General features: G+C 45.1%; 2 pseudogenes; one reads left to right on the forward strand and one right to left on the reverse strand.

The window, feature by feature from the left end:
• Window positions 1-22213, reverse strand: part of LOC104677912 — a 61131-nt pseudogene extending 38918 nt beyond the window's left edge.
• On the forward strand, window positions 15212-16199 carry LOC104677911 (annotated as a pseudogene).
• Window positions 22214-23163: the final 950 nt, after the last annotated feature.

A 23163-nucleotide genomic window follows, 5' to 3' on the forward strand; every position in this document is an offset into this window, starting at 1 on the left:
ACAGAAATGACTCGTAGTTTAATAAGAAAACCAAAAGTGCATTAACCATGCTATTTCTTAGCATCCTGAAGCAGTAGTCATGAACTCATTGGGCAAATAAATGTCCTCATTTAGCGGTTAGCATTCATTTCTCCCCAAAGTATACTGCATTTAATTAAATGTACAGGAAAAATTCTGGCCAGAGGAGTTAACGGTGATGAAACGATCCCTGTCTGGAAGTCTAGACATCTTTGGTTCTTTGTCCAGTTCTGTCTGCTGTGTGACCAAACGCAGGTGATCTCTCTGAGCCTCAGATGCTTCTTTTATAACATGCAGAAGATGTCAGTGTCAACCCTGAATCCTGTATTTACTCAATTTCTCAACAAAGATTCTTAGCTGGGAGTGGTGGCCAATGCCTGTCATCTCAGCACTTTGGGAGGCTGGGGCAGGTGGATCACTTGAGGCCAGGAGTTTGAGACTTGCCTGGGAAACATGGTGAAACCCCCTCTCTACAAAAAAAAAGTCAGCCAAGCATAGTGGTGCATGCCTGTGGTCCCAGGTATTCGAGAGGCTGAAGTGGGAGGATCACTTGAGCCCAAGAACTTGAGGCTGCGGGGAGCCATGATTGCACTAATGCACTCAAGTCTTGCTGACAGAGTGATACCCTATCTCAAAAAACAAACAAACAAACCCAAATATTCTTCAGCTTCTATTCTGTTCCGGGCACAGAGCTGGTTAATAATTCCTGCTTCAGGCTAGGTATGGTGGCTCACGTCTATAATCCCTGCACTTGGGAGGCTGAGGTGGGTGGATCACGAACTCAGGAATTCAAGACCAGCCTGGCCAAGAGGGTAAAACGGTGTCTCTACTAAAAATACAAAAATTACCCAGACTCAGTGGCAGGAACCTGTAAACCAGCTAATCGGGAGGCTGAGGCAGGAGAATCGCTTGAACTCAGAGGGCAGAGGTTGCAGTGAGCCAAGATCATGCCACTGCATTCCAGCGTGGGTGACAGAGTGAGACTCCATCTCAAAAAACAAAACGAAACAAAGCAAAACACAACAAAACTTGTTACCTAATATTCCAAAAAGCAAAAGGGAGAAAGTTTTATACTAGTTGTTATCATAAGGACAGTTTCTATGATTACAGTACAATTAGAATAGAAATTAATAACAAAGAGATAAAAATGATGTGAGGCAATTCAAAAACACAAAAGATTGAAAACAAAGAAATATAAATTGCACTATTCATAAACAGAAAACAATATGGTTGTCTACAAAGAAAGCCCAAGAGAATATACAGAAATTATTAAAATTAATGGGAATTAAGTAAGGCTGCTGAATCTTAGAATAACTGGATTCCTGTGAAGAACATGTTACCATAAGAAAATGCTATAAAAACCACTTGCAAAGGCAATAAAAGGTATAGTGCCTTGGAATCAATATAACAAAAACATGCATGACTTCTGTGGAAAAGGCATTATAAAACTTTATTAGAATTTAAGACCTAAATGCTTGGAGCTAGGACACCACTGTTGTACATAGGCAAACTAAGTATCTCTCCAAAAAATGCTTTCTTTGGTTTAATTTAATTCCAAGATTATGCTGAACATTTGTTTAGGTATTTATTTTTTATTTAACTTTGCATAGAGAGATAGTGAAGCACATGTAACTAAGAGAATTCAGAAGAAGGAAACAGGGTGGGGAGACCAGCCCTACAGACGTGGAGACGTATCATGCCGCATCCTCGTTGCTGCTGTTTGGGTTTGCCAAAGTTCCGAGCACATGGAACAAAGACGCTCGGAGACTAGAAGCTGCAAAAGTACATAATTCTAGATGATGAGGATGATGTTGTTTCCCGTCCCTTTTCCCCAATTATTAAACGTGAAGCTTGACCCAGTATTTTTCCCCCCAGCTTTCCCAACAACCCAAAGTCAAAGCTCTGTTTTACCTCAAAAAAATCCACTGGAACACAACAGTAATAGGAATTTCTAGAGCATTAGGAACTATAAAAGATGGAGTTGAAAACTCTTAATGTTTAAAACTGCGGGAAAAAATTACCATGCCTATAGATACTATGTTTACAAATTTTGGAAAACAGAGAAGCAAGAAAAAACTGAGATGTAACTATAAAGTAGGCAGCTTTGAACCAGTCTGGTGACCATGCAGTTAGTAATACCCTGCATAAAGTGTGGGCAAAGTTGGGGATGACCTGTACTAATAATAAATTTTTAAATAAGAATTGTTAGAAATGCCTACACATCTCATGCCTATAATCCTAGCACTTTGGGAGGCCGAGGTGGGCAGATCATGAGGTCAGGAGATTGAGACAAGCCTGGCTAACATAGCAAAACCCTATCTCTACTAAAATAGAAAAAATTAGCCAGGCATGGTGGCATGCGCCTGTGGTCCCAGCTACTCAGAAAGCTGAGGCAGGAGAATTGCTTGAACCTGGGAAGTGGAGGTTGCAGTGACCTAAGATCACACCACTGCACTCCAGCCTGGGCAACAGAGCAATACTCCATCTCAAAAATAAAAAATAAAAAATAAATGCCTACACATTCAGCAAGGTGCATTTCAAACAATAAAATGCAAAACACTCTATTATTGTATCTGCCTTAATACATACAACATGCATCATGATTTTATTTATGTATTTTCACGACTCTGTATGCATTGTCAATGTTAAAAACAGAAATAACGTTTAGTTTTTCCTACATTAAAAAGTGTAATTTCTTTAAGATTCAAAAATCCACAAGGAATAACTAATACACTTACATTTTTACTCTAGGATGTTTTTTCAAAACAGCAATCATAGGAATTAAAACATTGATATGTGATGTTATAGACAGGTTGATATTTAACAACAGAAATTAATTCGGTGTATTATCCTCACATTTATAATAAAACAAATATCCAGGTTCACTCCCCCTATAATCTGGTGATTCCTTCTACCTTGTTGGCCACTGGTTCCACAACACAGCTAGATAGTACTATGTTGGCAATAATCTATGAGCTTTCCTTAGGGGGAATCACAGGGGCTTACCCAAATAAAGCCATGCCATTTCATTTTTTTTTTTTTTTTTGAGACGAAGTCTTGCTCTGTCGCCCAGGCTAGAGTGCAGTGGCTGGATCTCAGCTCACTGCAAGCTCTGTCTCCCGGGTTTACACCATTCTCCTGCCTCAGCCTCCCGAGTAGCTGGGACTACAGGCGCCCGCCACCTCGCCCAGCTAGCTTTTTGTATTTTTTAGTAGAGACGGGGTTTCACTGTGTTAGCTAGGATGGTCTTGATCTAGTGTAATCCAAAGTGCTGGGATTACAGGCTTGAGCCACCGCGCCTGGCCCCATGCCATTTCATTTTGTCTGATTTTGGTAGCAACCTGATTCAATAAAACAATTCCTTAACTTTTAGGATGTTCATTGTATGTTTCTTCCTGTCTTGCCAAATATAAGGCTGGTCACTTTATTAAAATTTTTAGACAGGATAAAAACTTAACAATGCTAACCTTTCTATTTGAAATGAGTGTTCTGATACCTAAATAGAGTTGAAATGGCTACTAAGTCATTCATATTTTTTGGTGCAAAGCTATTAGTTTGGGTCATATTAAATTGCTGACTTGTTGACTTGCAAAAGTGATAGTTTCAGATGCTTCAACCTGTATATCTTGGAGTGAGTGGTGGCTTTGTGATCGTTAGGAATTAAAACTTACTAAGTTCTACACAGATAAAGGGCATGAGAAAGGTAAACTAGATGAGAAATTATTTGTCAATAAATCAGAAATACACATGTGATTGAAGTATTACAACAAAAAATATGAACATCTTAAGAGCTGTAGAAAAATCGCCTTACTCTGTTCAGAGCGGAGGTCGTTGGTCCAGCCAGCTCACCTGCCAGGTCTCTGGCTGATATGCTAGTCCTTTTCTTGTTGGAACCACAGATACTAGTGTTTCCCCAAATATTTACTTACGTGGTGATATTATTTTTGTCATTATTATTTGTAATATCCAGCAGATTTCCTGGGGGCACGAATGATACTTATGTCCACATATCAGACACACAGGCCAGGCAAATACAAGATGTGCAGTAAGTGTTGATGCACGGGTGGTGACAGTCATTGGCCAAGCACTTTCCCATACATTATCCTACACAATAACTTTAAGAGTGCATTGTATCATACCTTCCTCTTGCTCTTGAATCAGTATTTTTTTTTTGTTTTTAAATTTATAACATCACAAATGCCTAACAATCACAATAGGAATCTCTTAGGACTTTAGCAATAAAGTTCTGATGAATTGAAATCATAAATCTTTTCAGTCAGGTGTTTTTATGGTGAAGGCAGATTGCTATTCCTTGCATGGTAACTGCATTTAAGTTTTATGCAGTGGCTGCATTGGAAAGAGCAGTGGCGTGCTTAATGGCATGGAGAATGTAATCTCACGTCTCCACCCACGACCACTTGCTTTTCTGTGGTCAGGTTCATGAACAGTGAACACTGGTCCTCAGATGACCTCACTAAATACATTACTATGTTTGTAAGTGTTCACATGAGCATTTTGATTTCCCTGCTAATATGGATGAAAAAAGAGTCAAATTCTGTAAAATATCTGAGGAGATTTATTCTGAGCCAAATATGAGTGACCAATGGTCTGTGACACAACCCTCAGGAGATCCTGAGAGCATGTGCCCAAGGTTGTTGGGACACAGTCTCTTTTATATGTTTTAGGGAGACATGAGACTCGGTCAGATACATGTGAGATGCACATTGGTTCAGTCTGGAAAGGCAGCAAGAAGCGGGGAAGGGGAAGCTTCCAGATTATGGGTAGATGGAACAATTTTCTGATTGCCAATTGGTTGAAAGAGTTAAGTTATTAACTGGACGACTTGGAATCGGTAGAAAGGAATGTCTGGGTTATGATGATAGGGAGTTGTGGAGACCATAGTTTATCATACAGATGAAGCCTCCAGGTAGCAGGCTTCAGAGAGAAGAGATTGAAAATGTTTTGTTCCACTGGTAATTCTGAAAGGGAGGAGGTTGTAATGAGGCAGCCCCTGCCCCTCTTCATGGCCTGAACCAGTCCCTCAGGTTAGCCTTGGAATGCCCTTGCCCAAAGGAGGGGTCCATTTTTAGTAGAGAGGGGGTTCCATCGTGTTAGCCAGAATGGTCTTGAACTCCTCCACTTGTGATCCGCCCACCTCGGCCTCCCAAAGTGCTGGGATTACAGGCGTGAGCCACAGCACCAGGCCAACATTTTTTTAAAAACAGAAGTTAAATGCTTATAAAAACTGAATGGTAATGCAGTATTGCCTAAGGTCTTGCCGTTTAATAATATAAATAACACATTAATAATAACTTAGAGACTCACTCAGTTTTCATGTGCTTAATTTCAACTTTTTCCTTTATTGAATGAAAATGTGGGGACTTGATTGTTGGTGCTTTTTTTTGTTTTGTTGTGTTTTGTTTTTGAGATGGAGTCGCCCTGTGTCACCCAGGCTGGAGTGCAGTGGTGAAGTCTCGGCTGACTGCAAGCTCTGCCTCCCGGGTTCACGCCATTCTCCTGCCTCAGCCTCCCAAGTAGCTGGGACTACAGGTGCCCGCCACCATGCCCAGCTAAATTTTTTTTGTATTTTTAGTAGAGATGGGGTTTCACCGTGTTAGTCAGGATGGTCTCAATCTCCTGCCCTCCTGATCCGCCTGCCTTTGCCTCCCAAAGTGCTGGGATTACAGGCATGAGCCACCTCGCCCGGCTGATTGTTCGTGTTTTTTAAGAGTTGAGTTCTCACTCTGTCACCCAGTCTGGAGTACAGTGGTGCAGTCACAGCTCACTGCCACCTCCAACTCCTGGGCTCAAGAAATCCTCTTGCCTCAGCCTCCTGAGTAACTGGGACTACAGGCATGCACCACCACACACAGCTGAAAATGGGGGAACTTAGAAAAGGTATTGTTTCTTATAACCTACTTGGTCTTGACTTTTGAAATAATTAGAATTGGATTTAAAATTTGGTCTTGGAATAGCCATAATTGATCATTATTCCAGGAAAAGTAAATAATGGTGCACCCAACTAAATGCTTAACAGATTCAGATTAAATAAATTAAAACAAAATGTGTTTTAGAACCTGTATTCACAGTTTAGTACTTCATTGGTTTTACTTTACTTGGTAGCCATGTGTGTCTAGTTCATCATAGTGGCAACTGGGGATATGCCAATGATAATTTTTATAAAATTCTGTTTTGGCCCATTAAAATTGTTACTCCAAGAATGTAAGACTTAGAGCAAAAATTTATAATAAATTCTTAAGAGAAGAGATACATGTTCAGCACTGTTCCTCCATAGATCTTGCTGGGACGTAACCTATAGTCAAGGTGTTTTGTTTTGTTTAACAATATTTAGCAATGAGATTGTCAAGTAATCATTGATGTTTGACCATTTAAAATACCAAGCTCTTCTCATTGGTTTTCCTTTACCTGGCAGGAAAATGTCAGATTTATCATAGTGACTACTGGAGACGTGCCAGCGGGAACCCGTTCCCACTAGGTACAAAAGAACAAATGCTACAGCAAATTAACCTGAAGGAAAAATCCAGATTTGGCTTAAATAGGAATACATATTTATATATGCACAGAGCCCGGGTCAGTGGCTCATGCCTAAAATCCCAGCACTTTGGGAGGCCGAGGCAGGCAAATCACTTGAGGTAAGGAATTCAAGACAGGCCTGGCTAAAAAGGCCCTGTCTCTAAGAAAAATACAAAAATTACCTGGGCGTGGTGGTGGGCACCTGTAATCCTGGCTACTTGGGAGGCTGAGGCAGGAGAATCGCTTGAACCTGGAAGGCAGAGGTTGCAGTGAGCTGAGACTACACCATTGCCCTCCAGCCTGGGCAACAAGAGCAAATCTTGTCTCAAAAAAAAAAAAAAATTAATTAATTAAAAATAAAAATAAAAGCTCCAGAGCGTTGAAATCATGCATTGTCACTTGGTTTTGAAGAATAACTGTTATATGTTGAATCTGTATATAGCATAAATTTTTCTACTTGCGTTACAAAGTTCCTGTTGAAATAAGAAAAACTTTGGCTGGGTGCAGTGGCTCACACCTGTAATCCCAGCACTTTGGGAGGCCGAGGCGGGTGGATCACGACATCAGGAGATTGAGACCATCCTAGCTAACACGGTGAAACCGTCTCTACTAAAAATACAAAAAAAAAAAAAAAAAAAAATTAGCCGAGTGTGGTGGCAGGTGCCTGTAGTCCCAGCTACTCGAGAGGTTGAGGCAGGAGAATGGCATGAACCTAGGAGGCAGAGCTTGCAGTGAGCCAAGATCGTGCCACTGCACTCCAGCCTGGGCGAAAGAGTGAGACTCTGGGCCGGGGGCGGTGGCTCAAGCCTGTAATCCCAGCACTTTGGGAGGCCGAGGCGGGCGGATCACGAGGTCAGGAGATCAAGACCATCCTGGCTAACACGGTGAAACCCCATCTCTACTAAAAAACATACAAAAAACTAGCCGGGCGAGGTGGCGGGCGCCTGTAGTCCTAGCTACTCCGGAGGCTGAGGCAGGAGAATGGCCTAAACCCGGGAGGCGGAGCTTGCAGTGAGCTGAGATCTGGCCACTGCACTCCAGCCTGGGCGGCAGAGCGAGACTCCGTCTCAAAAAAATAAAAATAAAAAAAAAAATAAAGAGTGAGACTCTGTCTCAAAACAAAAAGAAAAAGAAAAAAAGAAAAGCTTTGAGGTTTAAAATAAGTCTGTTTGTGGATTATACCAATTATAGATACTTAAAACATAAGTAATCATAGAGGAAAAAGGGATAGACAGTGGGGTGGGCTGGAATTTGAGGTATTTGTAACAGTTTTCCCGTCTAAATCATCTATTGTTTGAAGTTAGTTTCTTTAACCTTTGTGATAGCACTAATGCTATATGGCTTATTTTTATCATTTCTCTTGAATTTCCTTTGATTCCCCTTCTCCTATTACCAAAATTGCTTACTGGCCTGGCACAGTGGCTCATGCCTATAATCCCAGCACTTTGAGAGGCCAGGGTGAGAGGATTGCTTGAGGCCAGGAGTTCGAGACCAGCCTAAGCAACATAGTGAGACCTCATCTCTACAAAAAGTTTTTGAAAAATTAGCTGGGTGTGGAGGCACATGCCTGTAGTTCGACCTACTCAGGAGGCTGAGGCTGCAGTGAGCTATGATCATGCCACCACACTCCAGCTTGGGCAACAGAGCAAGATCCTGTCCCCCTGGTGCGGAGGGGTGGTGGAAACCACTCACCATTTTACCATTTCAACATTTGCTTCTTGTAGGAACACTCAATAAGTTAACCAGAATACAAGGAGAGAGAATTCTCTTTCATCACAGACAGAACTCAACGATTCAATGCTGTCAAATCCCTTATGTTGGAGGCAATTTTAGGAAAGAAAAAGAAAGAGTGTTTCCCCCATGACATGGATCCGATGCCCTGTATTGCAAATGCAGGAAGCATTGGCTATGCTGAAAGAAGCTCCTTGTCATATTCATAATTTCCCAGTGAGAGACAAGGTAGAAACTGCTCTCGCCTGAGCGCACGTATCATCCTCAATGCTACCTGTGAGACCACCAGGACCTTCTACGAAAAATGCTTCCACACTGACTCCCTCACTTGGCCATAAGGCATAATGTAAGAAATTTAGCATTTTTCTAACAATTCAAGAAAGCCAAAATCAAAGCAGACATCAATTTCACAAATGATATATTAATCTGGGCTCAAATATGGAAATTATTATTATTATTATTATTTTTATTTTTATTTTAGTTATTTTTATTTTTTTTTTGAGATGGAGTCTCACTCTGTCGCCCAGGCTGGAGTGCAGTGACCGGATCTCAGCTCACTGCAAGCTCCGCCTCCTGGGTTTACGCCATTCTCCTGCCTCAGCCTCCCAAGTAGCTGGGACTACAGGCGCCCACCACATCGCCCGGCTAGTTTTTTTGTATTTTTTAGTAGAGACGGGGTTTCACTGTGTTAGCCAGGATGGTCTCGATCTCCTGACCTCGTGATCTGCCCGTCTCGGCCTCCCAACAGTATTATTATTATTATTATTTTGAGTTGGAATCGTGCTCTGTAACTCAGGCTGGAGTGCAATGGCATGATCTTGGCTCACTGCAACCTCTGCCTCTCGGGTTCAAGCAATTCTCCTGCCTCAGCCTCTGGAGTAGCTGGGATTACAGGCACCTGCCACCATGCCTGGCTAATTTTTCTATTTTTAATAGAAAGGGGGTTTCACCATGTTGGTCAGGCTGGTCTTGAACTCCTGACCTTGAGGTCCACCCACGTCAGCCTCCCAAAATGCTGGGATTACAGGCAGGAGTCACCGTGCCCAGCCAGAAATTATGTAACGATAAAACTAGATTTAAGTATATGGGAAGAAGAGAAAGAACTGTTCATTTTCTTTTAGCAAATGAATACATTTAAGGCTGTGGCTTGGGTCCTGCCTTGCCTGTGGATTGAGGTGAGATGTGTCCAGTGCTCCCCGCTACTCTTGCAAACAGGACCTAAACATTCTGCAGACATTTTTTCCGGCTACTGGTGATTTTCCATAAAAACATACTTTACTATTTAGGCATTACATTCTTAATGCCTTTATTATGTTTCCTTCTTCACAAATAATTACATTGAAATATAAATAAGTTTTCACCTTCTTTCCAGGTGTGCATTTGGACAGTCCCAGCTATTCAGGAGGCTGAGGTGGGAGGATCTCTTGAGCCTGGGAGTTCAAGGCTGTAGTGAGCCATGATTGCATCACTGCACTCCAGCCTGGGCAACAGAGTGGCCCCGGTCTCAAAAAAAGATAGTTAATTATTTTCTTTTTGCTCATATATAAATTGTACATTTTTAAATATTTAAATATCATTTAGAGCAAATCCCCCTGTGGCATGTTTATGATTCCTGCTTTGGTACTTGAGACTCAGCCAGGTCTATTTTGTCCTAAACGACCGCTGGGATTTTTGTTGTTTTTTCAGCCATTCGTACATTGATTCTCCTGGTCATTTCTTTTATCCCTGTTTATAATAGCACAAACCTGGGAATGTTAGAGAAGACACATGAATGGGCATTTAAAATACATTCAGAAGCACAGTAACTATTAAAACTAGCATGGCTTTCAAACAGATGATGATTAATAAAATTGTGACTTCTTATTTTTCAAACAGGAAATGCTGTGAATTTTAGTGCACTAAAAACCAATGTGTAACAGAGAGTGCAGCCTGACTGAAAGATTTTTAAATTCTGTTTAAAACAGTGTCATAGTATAGGAAACCAGAAAGAATTGGAAACACAAATGAAATAAAGAGACTGCTCCCTGCAACTTTTAGCCATGAGAGTAACAGTACGCATTTAGATAGAAAAGGCTATGGGATTCCAAAAAGTTCAAAGACAGTATTGAGTTTCAGAAAATAGTGGGATGTAACCCAGTCCTTGGTGGTCAGCTGAACCATGATTGTTTTTAACATTGGAAGGAAGAAGACTCTGCTCTCTAAAAACCTGCTGTTGAGCTGTGTACTCTCTGCCCAAGCTGATAGTCACAGCCTTGTCCTTAGTGTGAGCAGAGGGAGGAACTGATCATCTCACTAGTGTGCAAGCTCTCAGACTTGCTCGTTACTAGAGTAGGTACAGTCTGGGTGCAGTGATGGTTTCTCTCTGTGCCCAGAGGGCTGCTCCCTCCTTCACTGCCAGGACAGACGTCGGTGTGTGTTCTTCTCCCAGCCAGTAGGACAGATGCAGTCAGTGAACAAAACAAATATAGACACACACATACACCTTGCTCCCTCAGCAACCCCAATGCCTGACAGCAGAGATGAATCATGCTACTCAAAGTAGAAAGTTGCCATCAGTAAGTGAAACTGACAAAAGGGTATCTTAAAAGACAATTGCTTGAAATGTAACATCTATAAATTAATACAGCTGGGCACAGTGGCTCACACCTGTAATCTCAGCACTTTGGGAAGCCAAGGCGGGCGGATCACCTGAGGTCAAGAGTTCGAGACCAGCCTGACCAACATGGAGAAACCCCGTCTCTACTAAAAATACAAAATTAGCCAGGCATGGTGACACATGCCTGTAATTCTAGCTACTGGGGAGACTAAGACAGGAGAGTAGCTTGAATTCAGGAGACAGAGCTTGCAGTGAGCTGAGATATGCCATTGCACTGAAGCCTGGGCAACATGAGTGAGACTCATCTCAAAAAAAAAAAATTGCGTTGATTATGGAGATTGATTAAGAAGTAAACTGCATGATACAAAGGGGAACATATTAATCAAAAGTAGAATAATAAATTTCATTGTATAAATTTTTTCTTTTTCTACAAGTTAATATATAAAGGACAATAGCATAGAATTAAAAGTGTTTGTTTTTATTCAAGAATGGTTTGTTTTTCTTTTTTTTTTTTTAAGCAAAGTCTCCCTCTGTTGCCTAGGCTGGAGTGCAGTGGCATGATCTCGGCTCACTGCAACCTCCACTTCCTGGGTTCAAGGGATTCTCATCCCTCAGCCTCCTGAGTTGCTGGGATTACAGGTGCTGAGCCACCACACCCAGCCAGGAATATTTACCTTTTTTTTTTTTTTTTTGAGACGGAGTCTCGTTCTGTCGCCCGGGCTGGAGTGCAATGGCATGATCTTGGCTCACTGCAAGCTCTGCCTCCCGGGTTCATGCCTTTCTCCTGCCTCAGCCTCCCCCTTGGGTGGGACCACAGGTGCCCGCCACCACTCCTGGCTAATTTTTTGTATTTTCTTAGTAGATACGGGGTTTCACCATGTTAGCCAGGATGATCTCGATCTCCTGACCTCGTGATCCGCCTGCCTCGGCCTCCCAGACTGCTGGGATTACAGGCATGTGTCATCGCATCCAACCAAGAATATTTTCAAAAGCATGTCTCTCAGGCTATAAAAATGGAATTGAAATTGTGTAATCAAGTTTATAGCCTGAAGCAATTGAGTCTATTAAAATAATAAGTATTCATTTCATTTCTAAGTAAATGAGATAAATCAAAGGCCAATAAAACATTTCACTTGGGATAACTTTATTTTAAGATGGCTTTCATTCTGATTCTGCTGTTACTCTCAGATCAGTTAATACATAGAAGACGACTACAATTTTGTGTTGAGATTTAGAGTATAAACCATGTCTCATTTCATTAACTAATATAGACCAACAGGTTGGTTAAGAAAGGAACCATTAATTTTACAAAGAGAGTTGTCCTAAACTGTGACCAGTTTTCCAGTACTTAATTCTTTTTACAATTCACTGGTTTTTTTAAATGGCAAATAAAATTGTATATATGTTGTGTAAAACCTGTTTAGAAATAAGTAGATTGTGGAATGATTACATTGCACTCAGCAACATACGCATACTTATTTTTTTGGTGAGAACACTCCTTGGTTTTCAAGAATACAATACATTAACTGCAGTCACCATGTTGTGCAATGTATCTCTTAAACTTATTCCTCCTGTCTAACTACAATTTTGAATGCTTTCACTGTCTCCCCAAGCCCCTGCCTCCCAGCCCCTGGTAAACTCCATTCTACACTCTGCTTCTGTGAGTTCAATTGTTTTACATTCCACATAAGTCAGGTCACGTGGTAGCTGTCTTTTTGTGCCTGGCTCATTTCACTTAACACAATGTGCTCCGTTAACCTCCTGTGAATCCCAGTTTCTAACCTGCAATTGCTCTAAGTGTTTTCATTCCCTTTTCATGGTTCCTACTAAGAATTCCACAGCTCAGCTGCAAGGTTTTCACTGTTTTGGAAGTTATTCATTGTTTTTCTTTACTTCTTGTCCACGGACATGAAAATAAATTGTCCAGTGCAAGTGCAGCAGCTGTACGTCCTTCCTGTGAAGGCAGGCTGGTTTGACATCTATTAAGCAAATCCATCTCAGCATTCTTAACAGACTTTATAGTGTCTGATATCAAACTCAGTAATTTAAAAAATATGCCTCTGTCTTTGTAAGACTACCTATGGATTGGAGAAGATTTATGTAATATTCAACCCAGCAGATAATGCATATAAAATTACTTCATATGATTTAATGATCTTGAATCGATTTAACTGTTTATATGTCATACTTGGAAAAAGCAGGGCAATTATAAAACTTAATAATGGCTTCTCCATAAAAAGCAGTAATTCATATTATACTTTAAAAATCTTTTGTCTTATGTAGAAGAGTAAGTGGCATCCTAGTGGCACCCAGAAGGATGTATTGGTGAGCTTGTGTAGCGGTCCCTAAGTTAACACATGTTGCTTTATTTGACTGACACTGATGTTCCCATCTTAGCTTCTGGCAGTTACGTGGGCAGAAAACCCAAAGTTAGTAACTTTGAACAGTTCCATCAATATTAGCAACTCAAGGGCCAAAGTGATGGACTAACCAGCCAGTCGAGTCAATCTCTGGTTCGCCCTCATGATGACAGAATGCTTTTAGATAGTGAGGCAGTGCTTAGTCTCAAGGTAGCCTCCCTTCCCCTCATGCATTACCTGGTGTTTGCGTGTAGGAATGTGGATCCTCTATACATGCCTGGGGTTGTGGGTGTGGGGAGCGGCCTCCAGTGTGCTGGGGTATACCCTGGGGCCTCTGCAAGTGCCTGACCCGTAGATGCTCCCTGTGTCCAGGTGACCGGGGTCACCAGGCCCCTGCTGGCTTACAATGTGGAAGTTGGTGGCTTCACCATATTCTGTGGCCTGAGCTAGGCCTCAGGGAACATTTCTGGATGGTGTCAGCTCTATCTCCTCCTTACTCAGTGTCATAGGGGAGCAGCGACTCTCTGGGACTGTGGGATGCGAGGTAAAAGAATTTACCAAGACAGTTGCAGGTAAAGAAGGGCAGATTTATTGGACACCACAGAGTATACATGTTTGTGGTGATGTGGGTGTGTACAATTATGTACAGTGCATAATGCTTGATGAAAATAATAGATGCTGATGTTAATATTTTATGTATTTAATATCCTATATTCTTTATTGTTATTTTAGAGTATACGCTTACTACTTTGTGTTTAAGTTAACTGTGAAGCAGCCTCGGGCAGGTCCTTCAGAAAGTTTCCAGAAGAAGGCATTATTATCAAGGAGATGACAGTTCCATGCCTGTTACTGCCCCTGAAGACTTTCCAGTGGGAAAAGATGTGGAGGTAGAGGACAGTGAAATGATGATCCTGACCCCGCTTAGGCTTAGGCGAAAGTGTGTGCTTGTGTCTTGGTTTTTAACAAAAACATTTTAAAAGTGAAATAAATAATGAAAAAAATTCATAGAATAAGGTTAAAAGGAAAGAAAATATTTTTGTATAGCTATATAATTTGTGTGTTTTCCTGTTGATCTGTTTGAGACAGGGTCTCACTCTGTCACCCAGACTGGAGGGCAGTGGCACAATCACAGCTCACTGTGGTCTCAACCTCTTGAGCTCCAGAGATCTTCCCACCTCACTCAGGAGGACGCCAGTCCTGCAGGCAGACATCAGGCCCCAGATGGACCCTGGACTCAAGGAGTACACCAGGCCCCAAGTTGACAGCCAGGCCCCAGATGGACACCAAGGCCCTAGGTGGACAGCAGGCTCATGTTGAACACCAGACTCATGTGGACATCAGGCCGCAGGTAGACACATGCCGTAGGTAGACATGTAGGCTCCAGGTGAACATTAGACCCAAGGTACACAGCCAGTTCCCAGGAGAACATCAGGCCCAGGTAAAAACTCAGGCCTTAGACGCACATCCGGCCTTAAGTAGACACCCAGGCCCCAAGTTGATACCCAAGTCCCAGGTGATCACCAGACCCCAGGTGGGCACAAGACCGTAGGTGAACAACAAGACCCAGTAGGCCATCAGGCCGCAGCTGCATACAGTCCCCAGGTGAACACAAGACCCCAAGAGGGACATAGGCCCAAGGCAGACATCAGGCCCTCCGTGGACATCAGGCCTGAGGAGAACATCCGGCCCCTGGTGAACATCAGACATAGGTGTCCAAGCCAAGCAGGCCCTGGGTGGACATAATGGTGTCTAGGTAAGGAGTTGTCTTGGGGGGAGGGTGAGCAGTCAGCAGCCCAGTGGAGTCTTGAGGAGGTCTTATGGAAGGGGCCGAGGGGACAGAACCTTAAAGAAGCAACCTCACTTCCTTAATGACAGACCCGAACAGAACTTAGAACTCTGGTAACCAGGCGCCCAGATCCTAGAGTCAGCCCCGTAACCAGCTCACTTGGTAGGAGACGCTCAAGAGAGCAAGATGTTCTCATGTTGCTTCCCCACTTCCAGAGGCTGCTGCTTCAGGAATGGAGGGAGTGAGAGCCTTTTCCGACGATGCCGAAGAAGGCTCATCCTTCAACCCAGGCGCATGTGGCCCTTTGTAAGAAGGCGCACCCAGGTACCACAGGGCAGCCAGGGGCAGGCCCTAGTGGGCCAGGCCACACCAGAGATCCCATCGGGGCTGCATCTGCACATTGTCCCTGTCCAGGAGGAGATTCGGGAGCCCATGGAGGCACAGGCACAAGGTGAGGTGACCCGCAGTCTGGAAGACTTTGCGGGGTCGGTGTTTAGGGGCTGGAACTCCTTTAAATTCAGTGAGGTTGTTTCTGTGTTTGGAAATTCCAGTGGAAAGTGACTGACGCTGGGGACGCTTTCTCCCTTTTCAGCTCCTGGTCCATATACAGAAATACGAGCACTTCCAGCACCAGCTGTTGAGCCAGAGGCAGCATGGGAAGAGACCCCTCCAGAGACAGCGCTGGAGCTAGAGGGAGCTCCAGCCAAGGACCAGTCCAACAAGGAGCTGCCTGAAATCACACCACCTACTATAGCCACTGGCCTTAGCCCTGCAACTGAAAACGTGGCTGGAGAGAGAAGTGGGAGGGAGGGGGTGACCAGCACAGCCCCAGCCAGCAGCTCCCATTGCTGCCCCTAGTCCTGGGCACGGTAGCAAACATGGAGGCAAAGACCAGGGTTTTGAACCTGGGCTCCTCTACCTTGCTGGAAAGAGGCTTCTCTCATTCACTAGTGCTGCAGTCCTGCTGCTGCAGGGCCTGTTTATTCTACTGCTGCTAGTGGGGTCTATCTGTGTGCAGGAGGTGCTTGAGGGCATTAAAAGAAGGGTGGTTAGAAGAGTTCCAGCAGCTCCTCCTGCTCCCAGAGGCGGCCTCCTCCTCCAGGCATGGATGTCTGTCTGCAACTGGGCATCCAGGCTGTTTGCCCCTAGTGCGCTGCCCAGGATGGGCTCCTAACAAGCAGGCAGGGAGTGAGGGGACCAGGAAGCAGCTCCAAAGGGTACAGCAATCAAAGCTTTTAAAGACAGCACTTGTGCCCCAAGCTCTCTGTGCCGCCACCTGCCCTAGCATTTATTAATAGTATTAGAATTACTAGTTGATGAAACGGTATATCAATAAACTTTTATTTCTGAAACTTCGCACCTTTTTGAATTCCCTAATGTTATATTGTGTTTTTGAGGCAATCCTGAAGATCTCTGATAGTTGTGTCTTTTGTTGTGTTTGTGTCATCAAATTACCATTGAGTCAACTGTTATTGGAAACCCTTCAGGTATGGCTTTTAGAAGACCTTGACCTACTCTTGCCTGTTTTGACTCTCTGGTTTATTGTGGAAAGAGGGATGATGTAGGCTCATGTCTCTGGCAGATCAATCATCTTTTGCCATCAAGGATTTGACATCAGAGTTTCCAAGAATGATGTGTGCAAGTTGACATGCTGGCACTTTAGCTAATCTGGGTGTCAAAACAGAATGCCATAGACTAGGTAGCACAGAAAACTGATTTCTCACAGTTCTGGAGATGGCAAAATCCAAGGTCAAATGGTCAGCAGATTTCGTGTCTGCAGAGGGCTGGCTTCCTGGTTCATAGACAGCCATCTTTTTACTGTGTCCTTAATGACAGAAGGGATGAGGGAGCTCTCTGCAGTCCCTTTGATAGGGGCACCAATTCCATTCATGAGATCCCTGCCTTCATGAACTTATTCACCTGCCAAGGCCCCACCTACAAATACCATCACATAGAATTAGAATTCAACACATGAATTTGAGGACAGTAACATTTGCTTTACAGAATCCGGTCACCCCAAGCCATATGCACTCACAGGAAATCTATAATCTTCTATTAAGTATTTGCTGGTCCCCTCTGAGATTAGGGATTTTTTTTTCTTTAAGAAAAATGATGTTTCATGTGATCCATGATTTATTCATAGAAAAGCACTGTGAGTTCAGACACCTGCTAAAAACAAGGGCAATTGTGACACAAAAATGTGATATCTCTCTCTCTTTTTTAACCAACCCATTGGGCCGATACGTAGGGGCGCTTGGCTGGGCAGTAGGACTTAAGTAGCCACAAACGGCAAATACAACTTCTTGGTCAGTTTGAAGTAGAAAAGGTGACAGTTTGTCAACGAAAGAAAAAGCAGACAGAGAAGTTCCTAGTTCGCATTCTAGATATACCACTCCTTCCCTAACAAACCCCACCCCCAACTCAGGAACTAAGACATAAAAGAGTAAACACCAAGGTAACCAACTGACTCTTCTGATAGCCCTTGCTGTCTCCTACAACAATTCTAGGCTGAGCATAGGGGTCAGGAAGGTAGCAGGAATATGATGATACACTATAGAAGTCAGCCAGGGCTATGACAAGGCTGCCCACTAGGGCTAGAAATTAGGAAGGAGAGGCTCAGTGCAGACCAGCCCTAGCCTCCAAGTCATCAAGCAATGAGACTGTGACAAAAGCAGGCAGAGGAAGCTTGAGGCAGAAAGGCAGGGGAAGAAAGCAAGTACGGGGCGAGAAGAGAACTGTGCAGCGAAAGCAGCCAGTTTGATGGCAGAGGGAGGCTGGTGTTTAGAAGCTCATTTGGGAAGAGAATGAATAGAGGAGGCACAGAGATGGGGAACAAACATTTAGCTGGTGAGAGAGATTTAAGACGAATGGGAAGAGAAATCTCGCACAAAGGACACGTTCATGCAGATCCTCAAAGATGAACACGCAGTCATCCCTACATGTAGAAATACGCTCAGTTACACATATAAAACCACAGATGCATGGAGAGCAAGCATACATACAGACACATATTTCTACACATGCACTCATGTGTGCCCAGGTACACACACACTAAACATGCAAAACAGAGCATTTACACATAGATATGCATCCTCACATGTATGCAAATGTTACATCCTCACACAGAGACCCACAGTCCAATGTGCAGATATCCACACAGGTACGCAGCCATAGAACTGACATAGATGCACATAAACCCATAATGTGCACATATAGACAGGCATGTGCAGATTTATCTATGCACATTGACACATGTACTCACTCAGTTATACAGATACACACACTCTTTAACACAAAGGTGACCAGTGTAGATGAATATTGTGAGCTCAGTGGCTTTGCAGACCTCCATCTTTTCCCTGTACTTGTTTCAAAGGTGCTCAGCAGACTCCTGGCAAGGCTGTGTGAGGCAGGGGCAGGAGCTTCAGAGTCCTCACAGCTTTGTGAGGCAAAAGTCTACATCCAGTCCTGGTCTCTGCCGCTCACCCACCCCTGGGCTATTAATGCCCTGTCTGCAGGCGAGAGATTCTGCATAGACTAGTCTTGGGATTTGGGATTTTTTCTAACCAGTCGTTTTTCTACTTGGCACCCCCGCTATCCCACTGGGAAGGGCATACACTCTGCAAGGGAAACCTGAGAAATGGCTGTAAGTCTCCTCAGACAATAAGCATATCCTCCACCCACAGCTACCTCAAGGGCCCATCAAATCAGAATCAGGATTATAAATACTTATGACTTTACAGTAATTGGCAACACATATACTATAGTATTTACAGTACCATAAATGCATCTATTTATCTAGTAGAGCAATCTCTGAGCTGGAACAGTGTTCTGTGTTTGCCAAGGGAGACAGGGCCAATGCCCAGGACACGCAGGACACAGGGGCAGAAGGCGGCATATCTTGGGCTTTCTGGTCGATCTGCAGGGCCCAACTTTTCCATGAACAGTGGGGCTGTAGTGACAAGCTTGCCAAGGTATGCATATCCACTAGAGTTGGACTCTCCCCATCCTTAGCCCTGTGGTCCTTTGGCCTCAGCCACAGGTGCTCAGAGTCCTCTCAGGGTGGCCAAATGTTTCAGTGTTTTTGGCCTGACCTGATACTACCTGGGGACCCAGGCTGCCAGGCCGGTGAGCTATCTGCTTTCTCAGCCAAAGGGCTCTCGAACCAGCTGCATCAGCTTTTCCTTGCCTTTGTAGATCTGTTTGTGGTTGTTAATGAACTGGGCAAATTGCAGGAAGCCATCCTGGGGCAGCAGGAAGGTCTCCTGAGCCTTCCTTAGAAACTCAGTGAACTCCATACTAGCAATGGCTGATGTGTGTCAGGCTGATGTGGGTGTTGATGTAAGCATTCATGGTGGTATCAGCAACTGGCGCAATGGAGCTCTGTCAGTGGAGATGAGCTTTCCAGAGCTGCGGCGGCCTCGGGTGCAGTCACCGTGCAGCGTCGCACACAGGATGTCTGAAAGTACCATGGCAAAGTGCACACTCTTCACCACCAGGGGGATGAGAACTGCCAGCCAGCTCATGCTTGCCCAGAGAGTGGCTGAGGGCACAAACCTAGAGCACGTCATTGATGGCTGGGTGGGTATCCTGGTTATGAGCCAGGTTAAGATGGCTCATGGCCAATGAGGCCAGGTTGAAGGCATGGAGCGTACAGCCACGGAGCTGCGCATAGCAGGCAATGGGGAACAGCTGGGAATGGGCCGTGCCACCGGCAGCAGCCTCAGTGGCAATCTGGCAGGCGGCCTCAAAGGCAATGTGGTCCTTCTCAGAGTGTAAGGGCTGACAGGGCACACCTCTGTGGATGCTTCATAGCACGCTGCAAGGCCAGTGTGCAAGCACAGCTGGCCAGTTCCTCCCGCTGTGGATAATCAAGACTGAAGCGCAGGATAGTGGTGTGGGATACGGCTGTGGCAGCTACAATACTAGTAGCCTCAGTAGGGGTGAAGAGTGTGTCCCAGCTCTGCAAGATGCTCACTGGGGCCCATATACCTGTCAGGCCAGTGCCTGAGATCAGCCGTGGCCATCTGGGTCCTGATTCAGGTCTGCCCAGATTATCGTGTGGGGTTTGAACTTGGCCTGTGGAGATGGGTTATCCTTCCTCCTCAGCAACCTTGAGATGATCTGAGGCAAACCAGGACAAGGGAAGGATCCCAGATGGCCAGACCCCACTTGGGCTCTCTTCCTATCCCTTCCTTCCCCAGGCCAGAGGGTTGAAGGTTTCTGCAGGTGCTCTTAGTCCAGTAGAGCCTGGGGTTTGCTTGCCCTGAGGCCAGGGTGGCGGATCTGCCAGGGGTTCTAGCTGAAGTGGGGCCTTTCAGGGTAGAGTCTTATGCTGGGGCTTTGGGCTTTAGAAAGGGTCCTGAGCCGTCTGGGCGTGGTGGCTCACACGTATAATCCCAGCACTTTGGGAGGCCGAGGCAGGCGGATCACGAGGTCAGGAGATGGAGACCATCCTCGCTAACACGATGAAACCCCATTTCTACTAAAAATACAAAAAACATAGCCGGGGTGGTGGCAGCCACCTGTAGTCCCAGCTACTCGGGAGGCTGAGGCAGGAGAATGGCGTCAACCCAGGAGGTGGAGCTTGCAGTGAGCCGAGATTGAGCCACTAGACTCTAGCCTGGGCGACAGAATGAGACTCCATCCCCCACCGCCACCCAAAAAAAAGAAAGCATCCTGAGCCTCCAAGCTGTCTGGGGTTTCTCACAAGCATGGACAGGGACAGGGACCAAACCACCAGGCCCACTTCCTCCGAGGGGCACACTTGAGTATTGGCAGCTGAAAATTCTTTCTCTTAGACATGTCTCTGATGCGAGGGTCAAAGTGCTGCTGACGTCAGCATACGGACAGACGTATGCTGTATGACAGCATACATGACGTCAGCAGTGAGGACAGAACTTAGGCTGGCTGAACAGAGGCCATCTTCTCCCACCATCAGCCCCCTCCTTTCTTAGGCCATCAAGAATAGGAATATGAGGGCTCCATGGATTCGTTGTCCTGTCCCAAGAGTAGGGCATAGAAACTCCTTTCCCCTGGGCATAGAGGGAGGTGGGAGTTACCCAATTTTGTAGCACAGATCACCAACGATCGTACCATCTCTCGGGGTCTCCAGTTAAGGGTTGATAAGGTCATCCGCATCACCTGTAGCCCAGGTTCCAGGGCCACGTTGAGCAGGGTGCTGTCAGTACTACTCTTAGTGGGAGTAGCAATCTTGAACGCATTTTTGGCCAGTTTGAAGATGAGGGGGAAAGAACAAATGTGCCTCTGCATTGCTTCCGGAATTGTTCAGAGCCTCAAAGTGTCTCCTTTGGCAGCAGTTCCCACCACTGGAGGCCAGTGGAGGCCTGGCATGGTGGAGGCCAGTTCCCACCGCTTTGACTCCAAGTGTCCAAGCGGGAACCAGGGAGGAAAACGGCTGGGCACCAGAGACACCATGTGGTGAGGGAGGGATGTGTCGCCTGCACAACCTGAGTTTTCTAAAACAGGTAACCTTGTGACACGTAAGGCTAATTTATAGGCCGGGTCTGGATCCTGAGACAGCAGAGCTGAGAACAAATACTGGCAGAAGTATGCATGGAAATGCTCTCTCGGTGGATGACTTCTCCCAGATTGCTGAAAGGGCCCCCTTCCAGCAGCAAGATGCTCTATTTTTGGAGAGTTTGCCCTAAGTCTTCATCTAGCTGCAGCTCTTGGAGTTGGCCGAGGAGCTGCTCCTCATTACCGCACACCTCATACTGTGGGTAGGAGCCTTCAGGCATTACCCTCTGTTGACCCAGGCCCCTGGAGGCAGCTTCCAGGGCCAATGACAAGTAGGACTCACTGCTGTTTGGGGAGCCTACAGCCACAGGTACATGTTGGTACACAGGGGGTCTGCTTTCATTCATATCTAGATAATCGTCATCATTCAGGAGGCAGGCCTCAGTCAAAGTGAGAAACAGGCAGTCAATGGGATCCAGGGGGTGGCCCACCCAGCCCTCCAGGTTTGTGATGGTTGTGGTTCCTCTTTCTTCCGATGCTTGTAGATTTTCAGTTGCCACTGCTGCTGCAACCTCAGAGTATTAATAATGGCCACTGTGAGTCTGAGGGCCTCTTTTGGATAACCATGGGAATGTGGGGCATCAACCCCAGCACAGGCTGTGGCACATGCTCAAACCACAGTGAGTGGCCTTGGGAATTAAACACCAGTCTTGGCAAGGCGCGGTGGCTCACGCCTGTAATCCCAGCACTTTGGGAGGCCCAGGTGAGCGAATCATGAGGTCAGGAGATCGAGACCATCCTGGCCAACATGGTGAAACCCCGTCTCTATTAAAAATATAAAAACTTTAGTAGGGTGTGGTGGCGGGCACCTATAGTCCCAGCTATTCAGGAGGCTGAGGCAAGAGAATGGCATGAACCCGGGAGGCTGATCTTGCAGTGAGCCAAGATTGTGCCAGTGCATTTCAGCCTGGGTGACAGAGCGAGACTCCATCTCCAAAAAAAAAAAAATTAGCTGGGCATGGCGGCACGTGCCTGTAATCCCAGGAGAATCTCTTGAACCCGGGAGGTGGAGATTGCAGTGAGTCTAGATTGTGCCACTGCACTCCAGTCTGGCAACAGAGCTACTAGACTCTGTCTCAAAAAATAAATAAATAAATTTGCATGGATCCCTGAAAATATGTTTATATACATTTTCTTTTTTATTTTGTTTTGTTTTGGCTTGGTTTTTGGAGACGAAGTTTCGCTCTTGTGCCCAGCCTGGAGCAATGGCACGTTCTTGGGTCACTGCAACATCCACCTCCCGGGTTCAAGTGGTTCTCCCACCTCAGCCTTTCAGCCAAGTAGCTGGGATTACAGGTGTGCACCACCACACCTGGCTATTTATTTATTTATTTTTGAGACAGAGCTTCGCTCTTTTCACCCAGGCTGGAGTGCAGTGGCACAATCTCGGCTCACTCCAACATCCGACTCCCGGCTTCAAGCAATTCTCCCGCCTCAGTCTCCCGAGTAGCTGGGATTACAGGCACACGCCACCATGCCCGGCTAATTTTTTTTGTATTTTTAGTAGAGATAGGGTTTCATTATGTTAGCCAGGCTGGTCTCGAACTCCTGACCTCAAGTGATCTGCCCGCCCCGGCCTCCCAAAGTGCTAGGATTACAGG

This window comes from Rhinopithecus roxellana, chromosome 19 (assembly GCF_007565055.1).
Source record: "Rhinopithecus roxellana isolate Shanxi Qingling chromosome 19, ASM756505v1, whole genome shotgun sequence".
Taxonomy (NCBI): domain Eukaryota; kingdom Metazoa; phylum Chordata; class Mammalia; order Primates; family Cercopithecidae; genus Rhinopithecus; species Rhinopithecus roxellana.